This window comes from Phycodurus eques, chromosome 2 (assembly GCF_024500275.1).
Source record: "Phycodurus eques isolate BA_2022a chromosome 2, UOR_Pequ_1.1, whole genome shotgun sequence".
NCBI classification, from domain to species: domain Eukaryota; kingdom Metazoa; phylum Chordata; class Actinopteri; order Syngnathiformes; family Syngnathidae; genus Phycodurus; species Phycodurus eques.
In genome coordinates, this window is record NC_084526.1 from 13,262,419 (window position 1) to 13,279,062 (window position 16,644).

At 44.1% G+C, this 16,644-nt stretch overlaps 1 protein-coding gene across 2 annotated transcripts in view; it reads left to right on the plus strand.

The window, feature by feature from the left end:
* tln2a (talin 2a) overlaps positions 1 to 16,644 on the plus strand; it is a 128,672-nt gene that overhangs the window by 969 nt on the left and 111,059 nt on the right. The gene's annotated exons all lie outside the window — the stretch shown is intronic.

The following is a 16,644-nucleotide window of genomic DNA, read 5'->3' on the forward strand; positions in this document are numbered from 1 at the left end:
CTTAGAATTTTATGGCTGCAACACGTTCCAAAAAAGCTGGGACAGGGTCGTGTTTACCACTGTGTTACAGCACCTTTTCTTCTAACAACATTCAATAAACGTTTGGGAACTGAGGAGACTAAATGTTGAAGCTTTGTAGGTGGAATTCTTTCCCATTCTTGCTTGATGTACAGCTTCACTGTTCAACAGTCCGGGGTCTCCGTTGTCGTATTTTACGCTTCATGATGCGCCACACATTTTCAACGGGAGACAGCAGTCCAGTCTAGTACCCGCACTCTTTTACTACGAAGCCACGCTGTTGTAAGATGTGCAGAATGTGGTATGGCGTTGTCTTGCTGAAATAAGCAGGGGCGTCCATGTAAAAGACGTTGCTTGGATGACAGCATATGTTTCTCCAATGACGTCCACAATTTCCAAGAACAAATTGAAATGTGGACTCATGGGACCACAGAACACACTTCCAATTTGCATCAGTCCATCTTGGATGAGCACGGGCCCAGAGAAGCCGGCGGCGTTTCTGGGTTTTGTTGATGAATGGCTTTTGCTTTGCATAGTAGAGTTTCAAGTTGCACTTATGGATGTAGCGCCGAACTGTATTTACTGACATTGGTTTTCTGAAGTGTTCCTGAGCCCATGCGGTGATATCCTTTAAACATTGATGTCGGTTTTTGATGCAGTGCTGCCTCAGTGATCGAAGGTCACGGCCATTCAATATTGGTTTTTGGCCTTGCCGGGTTGTAGAATCATTGACTTCTTTGGTGCTCGCTGAAGCAAAAACCTGGGTGTGGGAGGAGTTTGGTGAGGCTATGGAAAACGATTTTTGGAAGGCATTGAGGAAATTCTGGTCCACCATCCGACGTCTCAGGAGGGGGAAGCAGTGCAACAACAACACTGTATATAGTGGGGATGGGGCGCTTCTGACTTTAGCTCAGGACTTTGTGAGTCGTTGGGCCGAATACGTCGAAAACCTTCTCAATTCTACCGACGCGCCTTCCCAGGAGGATGTAGAGTCTGGGGACTCTGAGGCAAGTTCCCCCTATCTCTGGGGTTCAAGTCACCGAGGTGGGTAAAAAGCTCCTCGGTGGCAAGGCCACAGGAGTGGAGGAGATCTGCCCGGAGTTCCTGAAGGCCCCAGATGTTGTTGGGCTGTCCTGGTTGACACTCCTCTGCAACGCCACATGGACATCGGGGACAGTGCCTCTGGATTGGCAGACCGGGGTGGTGGTCCCCCTTTTTAAGAAGGGGGACTGGAGGGTGTGTTTAAACTATAGGGGGATCACACTCTTCAGCCTCCCTGGTTTGGTCTGTCTATTCAGGGGTTCTGGAGAGGAGGGTCTGTCAGGAAGTTGAATCTCAAATTAAGGAGGAGCATTGTAGTTTTTTCGTCCTGGCCGTGGAACAGTGGACCAGCTCTAAACCCTTGGCAGGGTCCTCGAGGGTGCATGGGAGTTTGCCCAACCAGTCTACATATGTTTTGTGGAATTGGAGAAGGCGTTCGACCGTGTCCTTCGGGGAGTCCCTTGGAGGGTGCTCCGGGAGTATGGGGTACCGGCCCTCCTGATGATAAGGGGCTGGTTGGTCCCTGTACGACCGGGGTCAGAGTTTGGTCCGCATTGCCGGCAGTAAGTTGAATGAGTTTCCAGTGAAGGTTGGACTCTGGCAAGGCTGCTCTTTGTCATCAATTCTGTTCATTACTTTTATGGAAATAATTTCTAGGTGCAGCCCAGGTGTAGAGGGGGTCTGGTTAGGCAGCATCAGTATTACGTCTCTACTTTTTGCAGATGATTAAGTTCTGATGGCTGCATCAAGCCGCGATATTCAGCTCTAAATGGAGTGGTTTGCAACTGTGTGTGAAGCGGCTGGAATGAAAATCAGCACCTCCATATCTGAGACCATGGTCCTCAGGCGGAAAAGGGTGGCGTGCCCTCTCCAGGTCGGGGATAACATCCTGGCCCAAGTGGAGGAGTTCAAGTATCTTGGGGTCTTGTCCATGAGTGAGGGAAGAATGGAACGGGAGAACGACAGGCGGATCGGTGCAGCATCTGCAGTGATTCAGACTCTGTATCGGTCTGTCGTGGTAAAGAAGGAGTTGAGCCAAAAAGTAAAGCTCTTAATTTTACGGTCGATTTACGTTCCAACCCTCATCTATGGTCACGAGCTGTGGGTTGTGACCAAAAGAACAAGATTGCGGATACAAGTGTCTGAAATGAGTTTCCTTAGAAAAGGGGTGAGAAGAGGGGAGCCGGTTAGGATGGTGGCGGGCTCGTCGGGGGGGGGGGGGGGGGTCTCCAGAGACTCATTGAGCATTGCCGGACCTCCGTGACGCCAATTTAGCGACAACAATGTCTGCTTAATGGTCCAATATTTGCAAAGCAAAAAGAGCAACATGCTACACGTTACTGACAGCAGGCCTGTCCAAACTTCACTGGTTAGGATGCGGTTCCATGCGGTTGTGCATTTTTGGGTTAAGTCTCTCAAACGGCAGCTGAATCAACTGGGCCTTTTATTTCATGACGCATTGTGCGACTGTGGTCTGGTTTCTCTGAGTGGAGAAGTAATTCTTGCATATTGCCCTCTAGGCGCAAAATGTTAGGCTAAGTTTGGAAGCAGTCAGATCACTCTGCAATTGGATCTCCATCAGATGTGTGTGCACTGTGTACGGTACTTTGACAGGATGTGATGTGACCATATGCAAATTAGCAGGCAACAAGCATTGTAGGTTAAGACTCCATTGTTGTGAATGTGAGTGTGAAAGGTTTTTGTTTGTTTGTTTGTTTGTGCCCTGCAATTGGCTGGAGATCCGTCCAATGTGTACCCCACCTCTTACCCAAAGTCAGGTCGGATCGACTCCAGCTCACCCAGTGAGTAAAAGTGCTATAGAAAATTGTTAGCTGAATGGATTTGTTTCCACAAATAGTGGCCAGAAGTGTTGTACTTAACTGCAGTACCAGGCATTTTAGAGGTAAGTCCTCACTCGAGGGGCCTCTTTATAATAGGACAGCTGTGGTTAAGATCATCACCTGCCACCATAGGGGACCTAGCTTCCAGACCCCGACTGGGCCATCCGCCAACATCCCCCGGACTCACTGCTGTGGTGTCCTTGAGAAAGACACTGATACCCCGAAATGCTCCCCTTGTGCTTTCAGCTGCCCCCTACTCCAGTGTGTACCAGTAACATGTGTATGTGATCACTGTGATGGGTAAAATGCAGAGAACAAATGTCGTGTGCATGCATGCATGTTCATGACAATAAAGGTGATTCTTCTCCTGTTTTATCGCCAATGGCGACTAGGGGCATTTATTTAATCAATTGCAGACATTAGGCGACTCTAAGTGGTAAGATTTTTGCTAGGGGCCATATGACCTTTGTTATACAGATGCGTTCTTTTCCAAATAAAATTGATAAGTGCTCTGATTTTATGGTTGTCTCATTATATGATTGCTTTTTGGAGAAAACCGCTTTAAATGGGACCTCATAAGTGTTTGAACTGAGAAAAGATTCTCATATTTTTCTTTTCTCCTAGTTTGAGCCTGTTGATGAATGGTGACGCTAACACTTTTTCATTAAAACAAGCAGAAGAAGAATGTAAATGTATGAAGTGCTGCCTCTCAGAATGAAAATGTTTTTGCCTTTACGGGTTCTCACTTTTTTTCCACACTGCGCTTCGCGCCCACAAACGGAAGCCACCGCCTCGTGGCAACACCCAATCTCCGCCCCGGCCGTCATGATAATGAAAGCTAGGCTTGCCATAGGCTTAGCAGTATAAGGGGCGGGGATAACGGTTTCTCACTTGCATGAGATGAGGTTGCCTTCTGGAAACAGGTTAATTTCAGCACGACAGAAAAAATGTCAAGTGTAGTATAAATCTTTTCAGATATGTTATTTGGACACCTGCAGATGTAAAAATATTTCTCATTTAAAACAATTTCTAGGGGTGCACAATCATTTTAATATGAATGATTGACTGTTTTAGTGTTAATGTCATATGGTTATTGGCCAGGCCTGACTAATCAGCTGTGTGAAAATTTCCTCTGCTGGCTGTTTTAGCAAACAGATCCCCGGTCCATTAACTTCAAGTGGTTTCGGACCCCCTTTGTCAGCAAGGAGAATATAGGAGAAGCTTTGTCATTACCTTAGCGCTGATCCGGGGTGGCAGCGGTGGTCGTGAACAGCAATGTTATTTGCCACTTAAATGTAATGTTCTCAAAGTGCCATGCTGGAACACTCTCCTGTCGCTGTGGCGTAGCTGTTCATGTGTTTAGTGCTGAAATCATGAGCTAGACGTGAGCTTCATTGGACTTAAAGACGACCGAGTCGATTGTTTAGTAACTGTCCTCGGATGGATGCCAAATCTCTGGGCATGTGTGAAGGGGCGGAGCGTGGGACTCCTCATTAGCTGTGGATGGCTTCTTTATTGAATTTTGCCCTTGCATAAAAACAGGCCACCAGGCAAGGAAGTGAGTCTTCATCACTTATAAAATAATGCACGACTGTGAGAAAGGAAGTGTCATGTTCATGGTCCTATTAATAATAGTTAGTCCAATGGGCAAGGATGGTGTTAAGAGTGGATTTGTCCTGATTTTAGGGTCCGAAACAGGTGGGCGCTGACAATCTTAGAAGAAATTAACCTTTTCAGTATTTACAATTAAAACTCTTCATGCGTGGAGGAAAGCCGACGTCTCCTGAGTCATGATGCAGAGAATTGTGACGTGAAATGGAATCAGAATCAGAATCGTCTTTATTATGTATGTCAAAACCAAGTATGTAAAAAACACACAAGGAATTTGTCTCCGGTAGTTGGAGCTGCTCTAGTACAACAACAGAGTCAATTGACAGAATACTTTCGAGATATAAAGATATTGAGAAAAACAAGTCACTGAGCAATAAAAGGTTGCTCGTAATCTGGTAATGCCAGTACAATTAAATGTTTTTTTTTTTAAATTTTGACAATTGTGCAAAAAGATGCAGAGTTCATGAGCAATGAGAGCAGTTTGAATGACTAATATAGCAATAGTCCGGTGCAAAGGGTGCTGAGACTTCAAGAAATGTATGCAGTTTAAAGTGACAAGTGGTGCAATAATCTGGGATAATGTCGATTGTGCAAATGGTGCAGATGCTACTCAGGCACATGAGTGGCCAGTATTGGTCAACAACAGGTATGCAAATAGTGCAGTGTGGCGAGACTATTACAGTGAGTGCACAAGTAATGTATAATTGGCCCCACAGAAGTGTGAATACAAACTGAAGACAAAAAAATTGACAGCATGTTGCAATGGAATTGTCAGTTAACTGTTTAAGAAGTTAATGGCAAGAGGGAAGAAGCTGTTGGAATGCAATCAAAGAAGCGTACTATACTGACAAACACGGAAACAACTGTAAATGAAAAGAAACATGTCTTACCCGATGCCGTTTTTTTGTATAAAGTGTTCCACCAGACGGCAAAAAGTATTTTTTTTTATCTTTTTTTTACTTTTTATCTATCTACACCACTTCCATTCAGCAAAGATCGGCGCATACCGGACGTGTCTACCCATCTGAGATTTTGAGATCAGTGGTGGAACAGAATCTTTGTGTGTGGTGTTATGTGTTGAGCTTATCTGAGCACACCACACACAATACGACCAAAACTGTTAAATGCCAGATTTTGTTTTTAAATCTTTGTGTGGGGTCTGTAATATATTGTTTATGTGTGGGATCTGTTATGTATTACACTGTCCATGGTAGCCAAGACGCACACACAAGAATGAGCATGACAATGCATACAAGTATCATGAAGCATGAAGCTGTTTACTTCTCTATTTATGTTATGACTGTATGTTTTTAATAAAATACAATACTGCAGAGTGCTATTTTGGGGGTGATGGAATAGATTGACATTGACATTCATTCAAACTGGAAAAGATGATTTGAGTGTTTTGCGTTACGAGTGTGGTCACTGAACAAATTAAACTCCTAAATCAAGGCACCACTGTATTGTTAATTAAATTTGAAATCATATGTCATGGCATGACTGACATGATGGAGCTATTGTTCAATTTATTTGAAGAAGGGTTTTTGTGAAAAAAAAAATGCCTGCACTTAGTTAAAAGTGAAGTACAACGGAAATGTTGTTAGATTTTCTGCCATAATGAAAATAAACCCTATTAGCTTTTCTTTCAGAAAAGTCACAAAAGGGAAAAACCAAAACACGCATACATCGTAAATACTTTTCATGCTTATTTTCCCTCCAAGCCACCATCACATAGAAGTAAGCAACTAAGCTTTCATAACAACAGAAAACAACTTAATTAGGTATTACACTTGAGGGGGGAACAGGTTTATTCATTTTATTTTATTTTATTTTTTTGTGCTGCATTCAACAAGTGCTAAAATATCTGTGCAGCCATAGTGGTTGTCATGGTGACGGGAAGCTGCCTGGTAACCCACTATGATGTAACACGAAATTTAAGCTTGAAGACAGCCTGAATTTCCACCTTCAACTATTCCACACATTTGAGGGGTTAAAACAATCTATTAAACAAAAAAAAGCACATAAATGTCATGAACCATCGTTTCCAGTCTACCTAGTTTGTATAATAAAAGTTCATCAGTTCAAAGTAAAGGCAGTGGTCCCAGTGGTGAAATACTGGCAGTGTCATATTAATGGGAGCTGTTTTTTGCTAATTAAGTGTTTTCTTTATGGGCTTTACAGAAGCTAGTTCTCTCATGATCTGTTCCAGCTGTCTGGGTGTTTATATATACATTAGCACATCGAAATGTGTTATCCTTATTTTCATCCTAAAAATGCTCTAAAGAACGAACTGTATTGCTTTTAGCTTACATTTTAAGAGTCACTGACATTCTTTGGTTAAACTATACAAAGAATAAAGAATTACAGCACATTCAATATTCACTTGTCACACACTGGTTTAAATCTCTCTGTTTAGGGGGCAGTTCGGCATTCATTACCATTCCCAACCTGGGGGTGGAGCTGGGGCAAGTGACAAAGCAAGCTTACTCAGTGTTGCCAATTTAGGGAATTTCTGTCTCCTTTTGCGACTACAGTAATCCTTCGTTATATTGCGTTTAACTTTGTGCGGCTTCACTGCATGGCGGATTATGTTTTCGTACTTATATCCCAGACATTGACTGTTACTAGAGACCAATAAGTACAAGCCAGCAGTAAAGGGTGTGTAAAGGACAGAGAATGTCTAAAGTCTGGGCTCATTTCACTCTTAATAAAAGAAGCTGAATGGCATTGTGCCTATTGCAAAGTACAACTGGCTTAAGTTCCACAATTGCATGTGTACGATAAAGTAAATATTGTTAGCTACTTTAGTATAGGCCTGCCTTTTAAAGGCACACACACATTCAACGTCACACAGATACTACACTGTAGAACGTGAGGGTGGTGACTCCAACTCGACAACACCTCACCAGAGAGGTGTCTGGGAGGCATCCTAATCAGATCCCCGAGCCACCTCAATCAGATGCCCAAGCCACCTCCTCTGGCTCCTCTCAATGCGGAGGAGCAGCGGCTCTACTCTGAACCCCTCCCAGATGACCGAGCTTCTCGGCCTATCTCTAAGGGAGAGCCCGCCGGATACTCTGCAGAGGAAACCCATTTCGGGCGCTTGTATCCGGGATCTCTTTCTTTCGGTCACGACCCACAGCCAGTGACCATAGGCGAGGGTAGGAACGTAGATCGACCGGTAAATAAAAAAAATTTGCCTTTCGGCTTAGCTCCTTCTTCACCACAACGGACCGATACAAAGTCTGCATCACTGCAGACGCTGCACCGATCCGCCTATCGATCTCCCGTTCCATTCTTCCTTCCCCCTGAGAACAAGACCCCAAGCTATTTGAACTCCTCCACTTGGGGCAGGATCACATGCCCGGCCTGGAGATGGCACTCCACCCTTTTCCGACTGAGGTCCATGGTCTCCGATTTGGAGGTGCTGATTCTCATCACACTCCGATGCGAACCGCTCCAGTGAGAGTTGGAGATCACGGCTTGATGAAGCCAACAGAACTCCCAGAGGGACACGGTCGAACGCCTTCTCCAAGTCTACAAAACACAGACTGGTTGTGTGAAATCCCATGCACCCTCGAGGACCCTGCCGAGAGTGTAGCGCTGGTCCACTGTTCCACGGTCAGGACGAAAACCACACTGCTCCTCCTGAATCTGAGGTTCCTGATGGATCCTCCTTTCCAGCACCCCTGAATACACCTTACCAGGGAGGCTGAGGAGTGAGATCCCCTTGTAGTTGGAACACACCCTCCGGTCCACCTTTTTAAAAAGGGGGACCACCGCCCCAGTCTGCCAATCCAGGGGCACTGTCCCTGATGTCCACACGATGTTGCAGAGGCCTGTCAACCAGGACAGCCCCACAACATCCAGAGCCTTTAGGAACTCTTGGCGAATCTCATCAGAATCAGAATCATCTTTATTTTGCCAAGTATGTCCAAAAAACACACAAGGAATTTGTCTCCGGTAGTTGGAGCCACTCTAGTACGACAACAGACAGTCAATTGACAGAGAACACCTTTGAGACATAAAGACATTGAGAAAAACAGTCGCTGAGCAATAAAGGGTTGCTAGTTATATGGTAATTTTTCTTTTTTTTTTTGACAATTGTGTAAAAAGATGCAGATTTCGAGCAGTTTGAATGACTAATATAGCAATAGTGGTGCAATAGACCATTGTGCAAAGGGCGCTCAGACTTCAAGGAGTGTATGCAGTTTAAAGTGACTAGTAGCGTGATAGTCTGGGACAATGTTGATTGTGCAAATGTTGCAGATACTCCTCGGTCAGTGTGCAAGTAGTGCAGATGCTACTCTGGTATGAGTATTGGTCAACAACAGATATGCAAATAGTGCAGCGTGGCGAGACAACTACAGTGAGTGCATGAGTAATGTATAATTGGCCTGACAGAAATGTGACAACAAACTCAAGACAAAAAATAAATAAATAAATACAAATTGGCAGCATGTTGCAATGGAATTGAAGGTTAGCTGTTTAAGAAATTTATGGAGGGAAGAAGCTGTTGGAATGTCTGCTAGTTCTAGTTTGCATTGATTGGTAGCGCCTACCTGAGGAAAGGAGCTGGAAGAGCTGGTGACCAAGATGTGGAGGGTCAAAGAGGATTTTGCACGCTCTTGTCTTAGTTCTGGCAGCGTGCAAGTCATCAAGGGTGTGTAGGGGGGTACCGACAATCTTATCAGTAGTTTTTATTGTCCGTTGCAGTCTGAGTTTGTCCTTTTTTTTGTAGCAGCACCAAACCAGACTGTGATGGAAGAACACGAGACTGATTTGATGACCGCTGTGCCTCAGCAGCTCCTGTGGTAGGCCGTGCTTTTTCAGAAGGTGCAGGAAGTACATCCTCTGCTGGGCCTTTTTGAGGACAGAGTTGATGTCGATCGCCTACTTCAGGTCCTGAGAGACTGTAGTTCCCAGGAACTTGAACGTCTTGACGGTTGTGACACAAGGCAGCTGGACTGTGTGAGGGGCAGCTGTGGTGAAGGATGCCTCCTGAAGTCCAAGATCATCTCTACAATCTTGAGTGTGTTCAGCTCCAGGTTGTGTCGGCCGCACCACAGCTCCAGCCACTCCACTTCCTGTCGATATGCAGACTCGTCACAGTCTTTATGAGGCCGATGACAGTGGTGTCATCTGCACACTTCAGAAGTTTGACAGCCCCGGGGCCTTGCCACCAAGGAGCTTTTTAACCACCTCGGTGACCTCAAACCCAGAGATAGGAGAGCCCGCCTCAGAGACCACAGACTCTGCTTCCTCATGGGAAGGCGTGTCTGTGGAATTGAGGAGGTCTTCGAAGTATGCTCCCCACCGGCTCACAGCGTCCTGAGTCGAGGTCAGCAGTGCCCCATCCCCACTATACACAGTGTTGGTGGTGCACTGCTTCCCCCTCCTGAGACGCCGGATGGTGGACCAGAATTTCCTCGAAGCCGTTCAGAAGTCGTTCTCCATGGCCTCACTTAACTCCTCCCATGTCAGAGTTTTTGCCTCAGCAACCACCAAAGCTACGTTCCGCTTGGCCAGCCGGTACTAATCAGCTTCCTCAGGAGTCAAACAGGCCAAAAAGGCCCGATAGGACTCCTTCTTCATCTTGACGGCATCCCCCACCGCTGGTGTTCACCAACGGGTTCGGTGATTGCCGCCACGACAGGCACCGACTACCTTACGGCCACAGCTCCGGTCAGCCGCCTCAGCAATGGAGGTACGGAACATGGTCCACTCAGACTCAATGTACCCCACCTGCCCCGAGACGTGGGTGAAGTTCTGGCGGAGGTGGGAGTTGAAACTCCAACTGACAGGGGATTCTGCCAGACGTTCCCAGCAGACCCTCACAATACGTTTGGGCCTCCCAGGTGGGACTTGCATCTTCCCCCACCAACGGAGCCAACTCACCACCCTGTAGTAATCAGTTGACAGCTTGGCCCCTCTCTTCACCTGAATGTCCAAGACATGCGGCCCCAAGTCCGATGACACGACCACAAAGTCGATCATCGAACTGCGACCTCGGGTGTCATGGTGCCAAGTGCACGTGTGGACACCCTTGAACATGGTGTTCATTATGGACAATCCGTGGTGCACACAGAAGTCCAATAACCGAACACCACTCGGGTTCTGATTGGGGTGGCCATTTCTCCCAATCACGCCCCTCCAGGTGTCACTGTCATTGCCCACGTGAGCATTGAAGTCCCCCAGCAGGAGCGCTCTCCAGCACCTCCTAAGGACTTCAAAAAGCGTGGGTACTCTGAACTGCTGTTTGGTGCATAGGCACAAACAACAGTCAGGACCCGTCCCCCCGCACTCGGAGGCGGACAAAGGCTACCCTCCACCGGGATGAACCCCAATGTACAGGTGCCGAGCCGGGGTCAATAAGTATACCCACACCTGCTCGCCGCCTCTCACTGTGGGCAACTATATAACTAATATATAGTGTGTGGAACTTAAACCCCATGATAAACGAGGGGATACTGTATTTGGGGGAAAAAAGTGACGAGCAACAAATTTACTTTTTGTGGTGTTATTGGATAATTCTGAACACTCTTGAATTCCTCCCAAACAAGAGATTTTACTCCTCCATGACTGCATATGAATGTCGCGTGCGCTAATCCACCTTGTATAGAAACAATTAAAAAGAGGCACTTCAAAGTAAATGTTTTTGGTATGTCCCCTTTAAATATAAGTCCCAATTTTGGGGCTTTTCACCAAGGCGAACAATCACCGTAACCTCAAGCTGAGCTCTTAAATTGTCACTGGGCTTTATATGTGCTGGTTCTTGTCGCCTTAAGGCTCACCATGGAAGAAACCTTATCAGGTGTCTGGCCTGCAACTCTTCTGCTGGCTTGCAGGCGGTCTCATGTGGCATTCACACATTGAATTCGGGCCATAGCGGTGTCAATCTTTTCTTTTCCCCAAGAGACCTGTTCCATGAATATACTATCAGTATATCACATCAGTGAGTGGATGAGCTAAAACTTAAAACTGAAATCTATGACTAAATCTGCTCATGCAACTGAAGGACATTTCTAGAATCAAAGCTGCTCTTTACAAACAAGACACAAAAAAGCTGGTTCACATGTTCATTTTCAGTAGATTGGACTATTGTGCAGGTCTGATCAAAAAATCAATCGGACAGCTGCAACTGGTCCAAAAAGAGAAACGGCTCTTACTGGTTCAAAAAGAGAACTGCACCACATCACACCAGTCCTACAATATTGACACTGACTTCCTGTGTGTCAAAGAATAGATTTTCAAATCTTACTGTGGGGCGGCACGGTGGACGACTGGTTAGAGCGTCTGGGTCACAGTTCTGAGGACAAGGGTTCAATCCCCCCCACCTGTGTGGAGTTTGCATGTTCTCCCCGTGCCTGTGTGGGTTTTCTCCAGGCACTCTGGTTTCCTCCCACATCCCAAAAACATGCATGGTAAGTGAATTGACAACTCTAAATTGCCCGTAGGTGTGACTGTGAGTGCAAATGGTTGTTTGTTTATATGTCATTGGCTGGCAACCAGTTCAGGGTGTACCCTGCCTCCTGCCTGATTGCTGGGATTGGGTCCAGCACGTCCGTGACCCTTGTGAGAATAAGTGGCTCAGAAAATGGATGGATGGATGGAAATTTTACTGTTGGTCTACAAAGCTCAAAGTGGTCTTGGAATTTATAGTCAAGTCATTTTAGTTACTTATGAGACTTCTACACCCATCAGGCTGTCGGGGACAAGGTTATTGAGTGTTTCCAGAACCAGGACTAAACAAAGTGAACAATCATTCAGATTCGATGCTCCTCAGCTGTGGAACAAACTTCAGGAATGCAAAGAATAGATTTTCAATTCCATTGCAACATGCTAGAAATTTTTTTTGTCTTGAGTTTGTTGTCACATTTCTGTCGGGCCAATTATATATTACTCGTGCACTCACTGTAGTAGTTTCACCTCGCTGCAATATTTGCATATCTGTTGTTGACCAATACTGGCCACTCATGCCAGAGTAGCATGTGCTTCCATTTGCACACTGACTGAGGAGTATCTGCAACATTTGCACAATCAACATTGTCCCAGATTATCGTACTACTCGCTTGAAGTCTCGGTGCCCTTTGCACAATGGTCATTGCACCGGACTATTGCAATATTAGTCATTCGAACTGCTCCAAGTGCTAGAGGACTCTGCATCTTTTTGCACAATTGTCCAAAAAATAAAAAAGTATTGAAGGTTAACATATCGTTTTGAAAGGACCATATTTTGATTGATTTAATGTTACCCTAATTTCTTTTTTTTCCCCTGCAAAAACTGAGAAGTAAATGATTTCTTCGCAGTATTCTATTTTTTTGAATTCCTGATTTTTTTTTTGGTGGGGGGGGTTTATGAGTGGGAAGCCCAAATTATGTAAAAATAAACAAATACTGGGCCCTAAATTCATAATTTATGAAAGTTAAACTTTTTGAATGGAATTATGGAAAGTAACCTTTCCATGATATTCGATTTTTTTTGGAAAGGGTCTATGTGTTTTGTCATTTAACTCTTTTGCTTTATCTTCATTTATCCTGCTTTTATGTTGTGATTTTCATTTTTTTATTGAATTTTCCTTTTGATCGTGAATTCTTTGCTCAACAAGGTGAATTTACCTTTGTGTATGAACGGTGCTTTACAAATACACTTGTCTTGCCTGGCCTTATCGCAAGCATTATGGATTTTAGTGATTAATTTGACCCATTTCGCCTCCTTCAAGTGCTATTGCACCAGAGGGATCGCTTGATGACCAACAGTAAAAATTAAATGCTTTTGTACATATGTAGGTGAATTGGAGTAGTCTGGTTTGGCAGCATTGATTTTATTGATACGGTCTAACCATGCATTGGGTGTGCATGTAGGACCACACGTCAAGAGCAGACATCAGTCACTATATGACATGAACAAATAACAGAGTGCCCATTGAGACCAACCCCTCCAAATGGAATATTACCCGACACTTTTTATTTTAGTGATGAGCATCTGCTGCCTTGACAGCCGTTTGCTTGTAACTCCCAAAGTTGTGAACAAATGGCGTTCTCATTATTCAACACGTTTGTTGACAAATTTCCACATTTCTATCAGTCATCGGAGTATTTTAGTCGCTGTGACGCCGTGGTGTGTGAAACTAATCCGCCGGTGGAATTCCCCTGTCGAGTCTCTAGCAGCTTTCCTAGGGAACATTGCTGGGAGTGCTGGAAATGCATCCCACCCCCTTCCGCTGGGCTCCTCAGCACCCCGTAGCCTCTGGGGCATCTATTCTTGGTTTTCCCATCAGGGTTAGATTCTTGTTGCAAATGTTTGGCGCAAACTGTGTCTCAGGGAGGCACTGGAGGACGTGCGCAAATGGTCCCAGTGGTGCCTAGTCAAATGTATAGGATGAAGTAATGTGAGATCATTTCATGCCATGGTGGGGTTGTTGCGGTCATTGACAGTAGAGTGGCACCTCAAAATTAGGCCACAATCTGTTCATGACACTGGTCGAAGTTCGATTTGGGTGAAAACTAAATTTACCAGTGAGATCGATGATTTGGAATAATTAGTTTCAGATCAAGGATATTATAGTAAACGGAAATGAATGAAATACCTAAAACTAAAATTTGGAAAAAAAAAAACATTTTCATATGAAATAAAATAAAAATGAATGTTTTAATAAAATAACGAACTAAAACAACATTTTACCTTTGCAAAACTAACTACACGGTGAAAATGTTCATCGTTTTTGTCTTTGTCGGTTAATTTCATACATGAGCTTTCGGCGTTGATTTTAAATGTATTTATTTAGGATAAATGCATAGATACACAATGTTTGCCATGATAGTTTTTGGGAAAATATATCGCCCTAAGAAATTTGCTGTCGTGACAGGCCTAAACACATAAAATATATTGAGTGTGCAAGAGCTATGGATAACACAAAAATATTGTACAAACGGTATAAAAAAAAGAGTAACAACTGTAATATCTTCAGTGTAGCGGGACCGCAAAGCAAGACCCGTGATATAGCACAGGATTACTGTATCTGTATTCCATGATGAGAAGTTGCAGGGACTCATTGTTCCCGGGTTAGGACTCATTGTTTCCAAGACGTGCATCCCGGGACTCACATAGTCTCAAGTGTAAACTGATCTATGCACATGATTAGGCTTTACACGATCAGGATTTTTGTGGCCGATCAGCGAGTTTATAAAAAAAAAAAAAAAAAAAAAAAAAAGCTATCCGATCACAAGATGGAGCTGTGTTTATTTAAATGACTTGTTAATTTACAGTATATACCGTAATTTCTCATGTATAATGCACGTTTCCCCCCCCCCCCCCAAAGATTGTCAAAAGTCAATAGTGCGCATTATACTATATATGTATAGGGGGAAATTAAAAAGCGTTCACATTTTATAAATGTATGCCGCAATCTAGAGGTTATGAAAAAGCTGTACACGTTCATTCCAATGTCACCGCCACCTACAGGTTATGAGAGAGGTGTACACTTTCATTTTAATATGCCGCCACCGAGAGGTTATGAAAAAGGTGTAGCCTACACTTTCATTCCAATATGACAGGGGTACGTATGACTGCATACTGTATGTACAGTTGTGCTCATAAGTTTACATATCCTGGCAGAATTTGTGAAATATATATATATTTTTTAAATATGTCTGAAAACAACCATCATTCATTTCTTTATGGTTATGTTTTGTTTAATGATAATGCTTTTCTGAAATGCTTGACAGTTTAATTTGAATCCCATTAAAATAAAATTCAATGTGTTTCGCCTAGCCCTTCATGTTTTCTTTAAAAAATTGTACCCATCTTACAAATTCTGCCTGGGTAATCAAAAATATGAGCACAACTGTGTGTTTTCTCAATTACTAAATAAAAGTAAGGCTGTGAATTTCAAAATAAGAGCAAGTAAATCAAAAAAAAGTATTACATGTTCAAATAAAGTGCTTAACTTCAGAATATCCGTCCATCCATTTTCTGAGCCGCTTCTCCTCACTAGGGTCGCGGGCGTGCTGGAGCCTATCCCAGCTGTCATCGGGCAGGAGGCGGGGTACACCCTGAACTGGTTGCCAGCCAATCGCAGGGCACATAGAAACAATTCGCACTCACAGTCATGCCTACGGGCAATTTAGAGTCTCCAATTAATGCATGTTTTTGGGATGTGGGAAGAAACCGGAGTGCCCGGAGAAAGCCAACGCAGGCACGGGGAGAACATGCAAACTCCACACAAGCGGGGCCGGGGATTGAACCCGGGTCCTCACAACTGTGAGGCTGACGCTCTAACCAGTCGGCCACCGTGCCGCCAACTTCAATACTTCATTTTGATCATATGGGTCGAAGCAAAATCATGCATTGTAAAAATGCATTATACATAGGTAGAAGAGTTTTCCAGAATTTTGAGGCCAACTTTGGGGGTGCGCGTTATACATGAGTGCACATTATACACGAGAAATTACGGTACTTGTGTACTGTATACTGAGTTTCTTCAAAATATCTTGTCAGGTCATATAGTCTTATCAGTCAGGTCAAACCAACATTACAACATGATAGAAATAATGGGTGCTAACTTACTGTAATTAAATTACTTTACTGTAATTAAATAACTTCACGCACACCAAAACTTTAGAGCATTATTTGACAGAATGCCGGTACAACAGTTAGTGCTAGCACTAGCTTGCTTGGCTCCATTACGTTTTGATGCCTGCTTGCGAGCCGTATCATATTAAAAGTACATGACCATACCTAAAACAAGCCTTGAATTAAAGTCCTCTCCCGAGCACCGATGACCACCAGCGCACGTTTCCCCCATTTTATTCTTCTAATACACACGATGCGATCGATTGTTGTTGTCGTCGTGGCTGTGGTAACCCGTGTATCTGGTCGTGTTTGAGTTGACAAGATAAACCCCAGTGATCGTAAAAGATGGGATGCGGTGGTATTGGAATACAAGATTTTATTGCAGTAGTCTGACATAGTGCAAGCATGAAAGACCAAATTTGTCTTGTTGTCTGATCCAAGGACACACGGCCAATGATTTTTTTCTAAATAACTTTATTGCCTGTCAGATATTTACAGTGCTAAGTCAAAAGACATGTGACAAGGCTAAAAATAAACCAACTTTTGGATTCAAATATA